Source organism: Suncus etruscus, chromosome X, assembly GCF_024139225.1.
Source record: "Suncus etruscus isolate mSunEtr1 chromosome X, mSunEtr1.pri.cur, whole genome shotgun sequence".
NCBI lineage: Eukaryota > Metazoa > Chordata > Mammalia > Eulipotyphla > Soricidae > Suncus > Suncus etruscus.
The window spans coordinates 56,287,733-56,298,560 of NC_064868.1; the positions used below are offsets into that span (position 1 = coordinate 56,287,733).

Here is a 10,828-nt window from a genome sequence, read left to right on the forward strand (position 1 = left end):
CCTCTTATTCGATGGGAATTGGGTGAATAGTTTCTCCCACTCAGTGGGTAGCTCTTGTATCTTGGGCATTATTTCCTTTGAGGTGCAGAAGCTTCTCAGCTTAATATATTCCCATCTGTTAATCTCTGCTTTCACTTGCTTGGAGAGTGCAGTTTCCTCTTTGAAGATGCCTGTAGTCTCAATGTCTTGGAGTGTTTTGCCTATGTGTTGTTCTATATATCTTATGGTTTGGGGTCTGATATCAAGGTCTTTAACCCATTTGGATTTTACCTTTGTACATGATGTTAGCTGGGGTCAACGCTCAACTTTTTGCAAGTGGCTAGCCGGTTGTGCCAACACCACTTGTTGAAGAGGCTTTCTCTGCTCCCTTTAGGATTTCCTGCTCCTTTATCAAAAATTAGGTGATTGTATGTCTGGGGAACATTTTCTGAGTATTCAAGCCTATTCCACTGATCTGAGGGCCTGTCCTTATTCCAATACCATGCTGTTTTGATAACTATTGCTTTCTAGTAAAGTTTAAAGTTGGGAGGAGTAATTCCCCCGATATTCTTTTTCTCAATAATTGCTTTAGCTATTCTAGGGTGTTTATTGTTCCAAACGAATTTCAAAAGTGCCTGATCCACTTCTTTGAAGAATGTCATGGGTATATTTAGACTAAATCTGTATAATACCTTGGGGAGTATTGCCATATTGATGATGTTAATCCTGCCAATCCATAAGCATGGTATGTGTTTCCATTTCCGCATGTCCTCTCTTATTTCTTGGAGTACAGTTTTATAGTTTTCTTTGTATAGGTCCTTCACATTTTTAGTCAAGTTGAATCCAAGATATTTGAGTTTGTGTGGCACTATTGTGAATGGTGTTGTTTTCTTAATGTCCATTTCTTACTTATTACTATTGGTGTATAAAAAGGCCATTGATTTTTGTGTGTTAATTTTGTAGCCTGCCACTTTGCTATATGAGTCTATTTTTTTCTAAATACTTTTTTGTAGAGTCTTTAGGGTTTTCTAAGTAGAGTATCATGTCATCTGCAAACAGAGAGAGCCTGAATTCTTCCTTTCCTATCTGGATTCCCTTGATATCTTTTTCTTGCCTAATCGCTATAGCAAGTACTTCCAGTGCTATGTTGAATAGGAGTGGTGAGAGAGGACAGCCTTGTCTTGTGCCAGAATTTAGAGGGAAGGCTTTTAGTTTTTCTCCATTGAGGATAATATTTGCCACTGGCTTGTGGTAGATGGCCTTAACTATATTGAGAAAGGTTCCTTCCATTCCCATCTTGCTGAGAGTTTTGATCAAGAATGGGTGTTGGACCTTATCAAATGCTTTCTCTGCATCTATTGATATGATCATGTAGTTTTTATTTTTCTTGTTGTTCATGTTGTGTATTATGTTGATAGATTTACAGATGCTAAACCATCCTTGCATTCCTGGGATGAAACCTACTTGATCATAGTGGATGATCTTCTTAATGAGGCATTGAATCCTATTTGCCAGGATTTTGTTGAGGATCTTTGCATCTGCATTCATCAGCGATATTGGTCTGTAATTTTCTTTTTTTCGTAGCATCTCTGTCTGGTTTATGTATCAAGGTGATGTTGGCTTCATAAAAGCTATTTGGAATTTTTTTGTTTGTTAAATTTCATGAAAGAGTCTTGCCAGGATTGGTAGTAGTTCCTCTTGGAAATTTTGAAAGAATTCATTAGTGAATCCATCTGGGCCTGGGCTTTTGTTTTTGGGCAGATATTTGATTACCGTTTTAATTTCATCAATAGTAATGAGAGTGTTTAGATATGCTACATCCTCTTCCTTCAACCGTGGAAGATTATAAGAGTCCAACAATTTATCCATTTCTTCCAGGTTCTCATTTTTAGTGGCGTAGATTTTCTCAAAGTAGTTTTTGATTACCCTTTGAATCTCTGTCATATCAGTAGTGATCTCTCCTTTTTCATTCCTAATACGAGTTATCAATGTTCTCTCTCTCTTTCTTTGTTAGTTTTGCCAGTGGTCTATCAATTTTGTTTATTTTTTCAAAGAACCAACTTCTGCTTTCGTTGATCTTTTGGATTGTTTTTTGAGTTTCCCCTTCATTGATTTCTGCTCTCAGGTTTGTTATTTCCTTCTTTCTCCCTATTTTTGGGTCCTTTTGTTGAGCACTTCTAGTTCTATTAGCTGTGTCATTAAGCTACTCAGGTAAGCTCCTTCTTTCTTCCTGATGTGTGCTTGTAAAGCTATAAATTTTTTTTCTCTGCTTTTTCTGTGTTACAAAGTTGTGATACTTTGTGTCTTTATTGTCACTTGTTTCCAGCAACCTTTTTATTTCCTCCTTGATTTTATTTTGGACCCACTGGTAATTCAGTATGAGGCTATTTAACTTCCAGGTGTTAAAGTTTTTCTTCTGTGTCCCTTTGGAATTCACAAATAATTTCAGAGCCTTGTGGTCAGCGAAGGTAGTGTGCAAAATTCCTATATGCTTGATATTATGGAGGTATGTTTTATGTGCCAGCATGTAGTCTATCCTGGAGAATGTCCCATGTACATTGGAGAAGAATGTGTATCCATGTTTCTGGGGATGGAATATCCTATATATATCCACTAGTCCTCTTTCTTCCATTTCTCTCCTCAGGTTTAGTATATTCTTGTTGGTTTTCAGTCTGGTTGACCTATCCAGTGTTGACAAAGCCATGTTGAGTTCCCCTACAATTATTGTGTTGTTATTGATATTATTTTTCAGATTTGTCAACAGTTGTATTAAATATTTTGCGTGCCCCTCATTCGGTACTTATATGTTTAGGAGAGTTATTTCTTCCTGCTCTACATACCCCTTGATTAATATAAAATGTCCATCTTTGTCCCTTACAACCTTTCTGAGTATAGTTTGCATTATCTGATATTAGTATGGCCTCTCCAGCTTTTTTATGGGTGTTGTTTGCTTGGATAATTTTTCCCAGCCTTTTATTTTGAGTCTATGTTTGTTCTGACTATTCAGGTGCATTTCTTGTAGGCAGCAGAAGGTTGGATTAAGTTTTTTGATCCATTTAGCCACTCTTTGTCTCTTAACTGGTGCCTTTATTCCATTGACGTTGAGAGAAAGAATTGTCCTGGGATTTAATGCCATCTTTATATCAAAATTTGGTGTGTCTTTTGGTTAGTTTTGTCTTAAATTAGGTCTTTCAGGATTTCTCTTAAGACTGGTTTTGAGTCTGTAAATTTTCTGAGCTGTTTTTTTGTCTGCGAAACCATGTATTCTTCCGTCAAACCAGAAAGTGAGTTTTCCTGGGTACAGTTTTCTAGGTGAAGCATTCATTTTATTCAGTCTTTTCACAATTCCCACCACTGCTTTCTGGCATTGAGTTTTTCTGGTGACAGGTCTGCTGTAAATCTCAAGGATGTTCGCTTGAATGTATTTTCCCCTTTTGATCTTGCTGTTTTCAGAATTCTGTCTCTATCTGTGGGATTTGTCATTGTGACTAGGATGTGTCTTGGGGTATTTTTTCTGGGGTTTTTTTTTGGTTGGTACTTTTCGAGCATGCAGGATTTTATCACATATATCCTTTAGCTCTGGAAGTTTCTCTTTAATGATGTTCTTGACCATTGATTCTTCCTGGAAATTTTCTTCCTGGGTCTCTGGGACTCCAGTGATTCTTGAGTTGTTTCTGTTGAGCTTATCATAGACTTCTATTTTCATCTGTTCCCATTCTTTGACTAGTTTTTCCATTGACTGTTCATTTGCTTTAAGTTGTTTTTTTTTTCCAATCTCTCCTGCTGTATGGAATTGTTATGTATCTCATCTTCCACAGCACCAAGTCTATTCTCAGCTTCTGATACCCTGTCCCAGAGCTTATCCATTTTGTCATTCACTTCGTTTACTGAGTTTTTCAGGTCTGTTAGTTGACATGTTATTTCAGTTTGGAGTTTTGTGATTTCTATCTTTATATTTTCTTGGTTCTTATTAGTGTTCTGTTCAAGTCAATCCATGGTTTCTTTGAGTTCGTTTAGCATCTTCCATATTGCTAGTCTAATGTCCTTATCTGAGAAGTTGATTAGTTGGTTGGTTGTTATCTGGTCATCAGAATTGTCATCTTCATTCTCTATGTCTGATGCTCTCCTGCATTGTTTCTCCATTGTCACACTTGCATTGTGGGTTTTTATACGTGTTGTGGTGGTATTCATTGGCTAAATGATACAGGCAGAACACTCCTCTGGCTCCGCCCTTTCTGTATGGGTCGACTTGCCTCCAAGGGAGGGGATACCTCCGTGGATGAAGCCTCACACAGGATCAAATCTTAGGCCCGAGCACACAGCGAGAAGACAGTCCGGAGAGAAATGCTTGCTTCAGTGATCCAGCACAGTTCTTATTGTGATTTTTTTTCTTGTTGTGATGGTGTTCTTTCCTTAGAAAGAGCACAGGGCCGCGTAGCGAAGCGGAGCCAAAGTGCTCTGCTAGAGCCTCTTTTCGTCCCACTCCCAAGAGGTTCATGCAAGAGGACAGTAGACAGACACACACAGGCAGCACTCACAGTTTTTCACAGATGGCCCCACTGGGCAGGCCTAGTTTTGTGGATTTTCCCAGTCTGTCGTCACAAACAGGGGACCTGGCTTCTGCAAGGCCTAGCCAGTTTTAATGTTATGCAGTCCTGCCCTGGAATTAGCCTCTGGGAGAGCGAGTTTTCTGGAGCCTCTTTTCGGCCCACTCCCAAGAGGTTCACGCAACAGGATAGTAGACAGACACACACAGGCAGCACTCACAATTTTTTACAGTCCTCTTTCTTTCTTTCTTTCTTTCTTTCTTTCTTTCTTTCTTTCTTTCTTTCTTTCTTTCTTTCTTTCTTTCTTTCTTTCTTTCTTTCTTTCTTTCTTTCTTTCTTTCTTTCTTTCTTTCTTTCTTTCTTTCTTTCTTTCTTTCTTTCTTTCTTTCTTTCTTTCTTTCTTTCTTTCTTTCTTTCTTTCTTTCTTTCTTTCTTTCCTTTCTTTCTTTCTTTCTTTCTTTCTTTCTTTCTTTCTTTCTTTCTTTCTTTCTTTCTTCTCTTTCTTTCTTTCTTTCTTTCTTTCTTTCTTTCTTTCTTTCTTTCTTTCTTTCTTTCTTTCTTTCTTTCTTTCTTTCTTTCTTTCTTTCTTTCTTTCTTTCTTTCTTTCTTTCTTTCTTTCTTTCTTTCTTTCTTTCTTTCTTTCTTTCTTTCTTTCTTTCTTTCTTTCTTTCTTTCTTTCTTTCTTTCTTTCTTTCTTTCTTTCTTTCTTTCTTTCTTTCTTTCTTTCTTTCTTTCTTTCTTTCTTTCTTTCTCTTTCTTTCTTTCTTTCTTTCTTTCTTTCTTTCTTTCTTTCTTTCTTTCTTTCTTTCTTTCTTTCTTTCTTTCTTTCTTTCTTTCTTTCTTTCTTTCTTTCTTTCTTTCTTTCTTTCTTTCTTTCTTTCTTTCTTTCTTTCTTTCTTTCTTTCCTTCCATCTTTCTTTCTTTCTTTCTTTCTTTCTCTTTTCTTTCTTTTTCTAAATTTGGACAATATTTGACCACTGGAGTAAAGAGTATTACTTTATAGAAAAATATGTCTGAAATATAAATACATTTTGTGCAGATACCTGACAAAAATAGATAATTCTATCTTTGGAGAGCCATATATATGATGAATATAATTGTAGGTTTTAAAATTTTCATTTTTTACTTCTGTAGCTGCAGCCTATTTTTAAAACTGGTCATTTGAATCCTGATTTAGAAAATATACTTTGTTGATGTGCAAAATTGTATTTAGTATTAATTTCAACAATCTTTTATTATTAGGAGGATATATTTAAAATCTTTGTGACATTCAAATTTCTCACCAGTGTAAATCTATCCATATGTCTATTGCATCTCCTACCACTGCTAATCTCAAATATTTTACTCAATCCAAAATAATTTTAGTCATTCAAACTTGTCTTTTCATTTCATATATCTACACACCTTTGCACCTTTTCTGTTTTGGGAATTTCTTTTAGAATATATATAATGCTATTCATGCCAGCTTCTAACTGTAAACTTTCCAATACCTTATGTGTATGTTCAAGTCTAAATTAAAACCATTCTCGTAAAACTATTCCTGTTTTGCCAAGAAATGTTGTTATTTAAGAGTTTATAATAAATAAAACATTATGTATTAGATAATCTATAGGCTGTAATGTATCTTAAATGGTATGTTCCATATTAATTGAGCATAATTATGTGCACATTGGGATAGTTTACATTTGTTTATTAGCTGTCTTTTCACTATACCTGACTAAGAATAAATACTTATGTTTTAAATGAGTGAACAGAAGAATCAGAGAAGATATCTCTAAAGGTGAATATTTTTCTCTTTTTACTTTCTATTTCTACCAATACAAATTCTTTGATTAAGATGAGAGAAGATAGAGGTAGAGATAAGTATAGCTAAGCTTAGGCTTATATACCGTTTAGTAGTTATGGTATCTGGGCCTTAAGAATATTACTAATCCAAGTAATAATGCTTAACCTAAATCCTAAAAGGTATATTGAGGAGTCAAGTGAATTTGTTTCTTTCTACCATCACAATCACCAGGGTGAGCCAGCAAAGTCCTTGAAGACCATATTACCATTGTTATGAATAAATGCCATCCTGGGAGTTGCCTCAATGTTTTTGAGGATACAAAATGACAGGGTGGATTGGGGGGGACATACTACAAAAGGATTGATGCAAAAGCCAACTGTCATTCTTGAGCAATAAGACTTCCCTTTCACAATGACTCTGCACTCCAGAGTCTGGGGAAACAGTTAGAGAGGCCATCTCAGAGCAAATGTGGAATAGGGGTGATGGTAGATATGTGGTGCACTTATAAACTCTATCCTCATCTTGATTTCCCCTTAAAAATATATTATTTTACTTTGACAACATAACTATAATATAACAAAGAAAATGTTATAAAAACTATTTCACCCTTGAGGATATACAACTATTTCATTTTATCTAGTATTTCCTCAATGCTCAGACATGAGTTCTGCTATTTGAATCCCATGTCAATACAGCATGGCAGTATTTGAGCTAACAATACATCCAGTAATGTAATTCAACTTAGTAATTTTCTCAATAAAGAGCATTTAGTCTGACTTACGTTCTGTCAGACTATGTACACTAAAATTACTTAGTATTTTCGATCATGTGCTATTTTAATGTACTTATAATTGAAAAAACAAATTATATTAATCTCGAGTTCTTTATAACAAAGTTCAGTCTCTAGAATCAGGCAGATGATCAGAAATCATCAATTATCCAAAAATAATTTATTCCAAGTGCTAGAAAGTATTATAAAGAAAATCAACAAATTTGACATGGCAGAAAATATACATAAACTAATTAATCTAGGAAACCATTCTGTGGAGAGTAGTTAAAGCTAATATATAAAAGATGAGAAAGAGCTCACTATGGGTTGAAGTTAAAGGATCTAGAAGTAGAAGTGAAAAAAGCTGAATATTGCTTAGTTGAGTAAATCATTTGGAGGCAGCATAATATTGTCAAATGATGTTGGGTGGAACCTTACAAACCCGTTTCTTTCCTGATAACATTTCTTTAAATAATAAATAGATTAGCATTGTATTGTATATCTTATTGTGTTTACTATGCCCCTTTGTGAAAGAGAGGACATACTTCATTTACAAAATGACTATTTTTTGTTCTTCAGTCTCAGCATTCTCATCTGTATAGCACAATATGAGGACATTGGACTTTAAGAAATCTTATGAGAGAGGAAAATAATTAATTTGGTCAATGATTTAAATTTTAGTTAGTAACTGGTAGCCTTGGTAGATAAAGAACTTTTTATTTTACCACTCTTTTACTTTAATTTCATTGACTAGTGCAGAGAAAAAAATCAGTTTTGGCAGGCATTCTGGTAAAGCTCAGGCCTTACTCCTCGCTCTGTACCAGGTAACACACCTGGCAGGACTCAGAGGACAATAATAAGCATGGTGTCATCTAACAATGAGGTATTGTGGATCTAACCAGGTTTGGCCACATGCAAGGCAAATACCCTTCTTGCTTTTGTGTTATCTCTATGACCCTGAGTTAAAACAATCTTACACAAAATAAAAACTAAGCAAACACCCATACCCTTTGCATTATCCAGAAATAAGATGTATAAAGTGATTCTTTGTATTGGATGCAGAAGTTAGAAACCATCATCTTGTAAGCCCTTTAATACTTCATTTGGCTTTGGATACCAGTGAATTTTTTATTTTTGCTGTTGATAATTCTAGCAAGAGCAGAAATAGAGGCACTGGTGTTTTTGTAGACAGGACTGGGTTGTGTTTGGTATATAATCCCAAAATGGTTTGGAATAATGTGTACAAATTGTTTTTAAAATTACCAATACTTTTACATGTATTTCAGTTACTCTCAATTGCCCCTTTTTGCTATTATTGCTTTTTTCTTCCCATTCTTTTAATTCTCTGTCTTCTTCCTCTTCCCCCTCCTCTAACCTCTTCTCCATCTCCTTCTTCCCCTCTTTCTTCTCCTCATTTTTCTTTTTTGCTGCAAAGAACTCTACTATTGACAATAATACTTCATTTTCAGATATATTCTTACATTGATATTAATGTATATTTCAATTTGAAGAAGTTGAAAATATTCAATTGCATATCATTAGATACTTGTGCTTGATGGTGGCAGTCACTCAGATTAACATTGCACCCACAAAGTATGTAAATACTGACATCATTGAAAACAACAATTTCTCTAGAATGGAAATCACCAAGTTGTGGGAAATGTATGGCAGAGAACAATAGGACATTGGTTAAATAAATGACACTTTGGTTTCAAGTGTGATGTCAAACTATTGAGTACCTGACTCTATCATTAACAGTATTGTAAAGTGCTGTGCCTAAAATTTAAAAAATTAAAAACATTACTGCAATAAAATAAATATTAACTTGGTGTTTTGGTTTTGGGTTCCAAAGAAATGAGTTCAGAGACAGAGATCGTTTTGTATGTATGAGGTCCTGGGTTTGATCCTAGTCACAGCAAAACATTTTCAGACCATTTATTTTTTAATATTTTCATAGTTTAGGAAATATGACAATAGTGCTAAATGTTATATATTTATGTACAGAGCTTCTGCACATTAATGCCACTGAGGTGTTGCCCACCTTTACACAAAGTTCTTTTTTACTCCAGCTCCAATCTTTATCCTACTTTCATTTTTTTAATAAGATTTACACTACAAGATCAAAAGTTTATTATTTGATAATATCAGTTCCTTTATTTTGTCTTTATTCCACAGATGAGAAATAGTCAATAATTTATTTCTCTCCTGGCTTATTTTATCCAATATGATGCTTTGCAGCTTTATCCATATATATATATCACCAAAATTAATTTGTTTTTATTTTAAAGTAACACCTGATTATCTCATAATTTTTAACTTGCTGAAAAGTAGATATTAAACACACTAAATCAATTAACCTGTTAATTTGCTACCAACTAATCAAGATATTCTGATCTATAAAAAGCACTGCCTTTTCAACTTATGTAACACATTTCCTCCCTGTTTTTCCTTACACTAATTTTCATTTCATCCTCTTCATTACCTGAGGTGAGAAGAATAAATTCTGACTGAAACTGTTTTAATTTGTTTCCAAATTTTGTTTCTCTACATTAATGGGAAGAATTTTAGAATACAATTCAGTAGCTGTATCACCTTCAGCTAGATCCTGATTATTGGGCTTTCACTAAGATAATACAACTTTTTAGGCATATACACTAAGAGAAAAGGATACCCCTATATTCTAAAGTTGTTTCATTTTTTGGCAGTGGGAGGGTTTTGGAGCACATCCTGCGGTGCTGAGGGATTAGTACTGACTCTTTGTTCAGGGATAAGTCCAGGTGGTGCTCAGGGAACCATATGAAGAGAGAAATGAAAGTGTAAAGAGTGCCATTTAAGGGGATTGAGAATGAGTAAGTACACTGTTAGGGCCTTTGTCTTGCATACAGGCAAACCAGGTTCAGTACCTGAGACCAGATATGGACCCCTGAGTCAGGTATGATCTAGCATAATTGTCTGTGATCTCAAATCAAAAATATCCTGTGTTTTTCAATAGTGACAAATAATGAAAAATTACGTATAATAACATTTCACCTCTTAAATGCTTGTGGTACTTACATTAAAATATATTTATAGATCATCTAATGCAGTACAAAACTGTTTCCTATCCTCACTTAATTTGTCTCCTTATATCTTTGGCTTCCCTTTTTCTTCCTGTTGATTCATAATTAATAACAAGAATATGGAAAAAACTGCATATCAGGAGTCCATGAAACAGTGATCATAAAATATTCATAGCCCAGTCTGATCAAAGTGGTAAAAAGACATTAAGTTGCCTCTCTCCATCAACAAGCCTTTAGATAAACACAGTAGCTTTCAGGATATTTGATTTCACCAGACTTTTTTTTAATGGAACACTTCATGAATTTGCGTGTTATCCTTGCACAGGGGCCATTCTAATCTTCTCTGTATCGTTCCAATTATATTATATGTGTTGTCGAAGCGAGCACTTCACCAGACTTTTAAAGTCCTAGAATACCACCTGTGGAATTCCAAAACAGGTAAAAAATTTTTTTTCATTCACATGTTGAAGTATCATGTCTCACAATTATTTTTTATTTTATGGATTACAAAGTCTTTTTTCACATATGTAAATTGACAATTTATATATGTGCTGTTTACTGTATATATTACTATATTGAACATAATTTATATTTTATATATATTTATATTATACTTAGAATATAGTTGAAAATTATTTAACAAATATTGATCAAAATAAATTTTATAATGTGATAAAATATAAAATAA

At 34.3% G+C, this 10,828-nt stretch overlaps 1 non-coding gene across 1 annotated transcript; it reads right to left on the bottom strand.

The window, feature by feature from the left end:
• Positions 1 to 10,420: 10,420 nt before the first annotated feature.
• LOC126000323 (U6 spliceosomal RNA) lies at positions 10,421 to 10,527 on the bottom strand. The gene has a single exon (XR_007492672.1). It is a non-coding gene; the product is annotated as a U6 spliceosomal RNA (small nuclear RNA).
• Between the last annotated feature and the right edge of the window lie 301 nt (positions 10,528 to 10,828).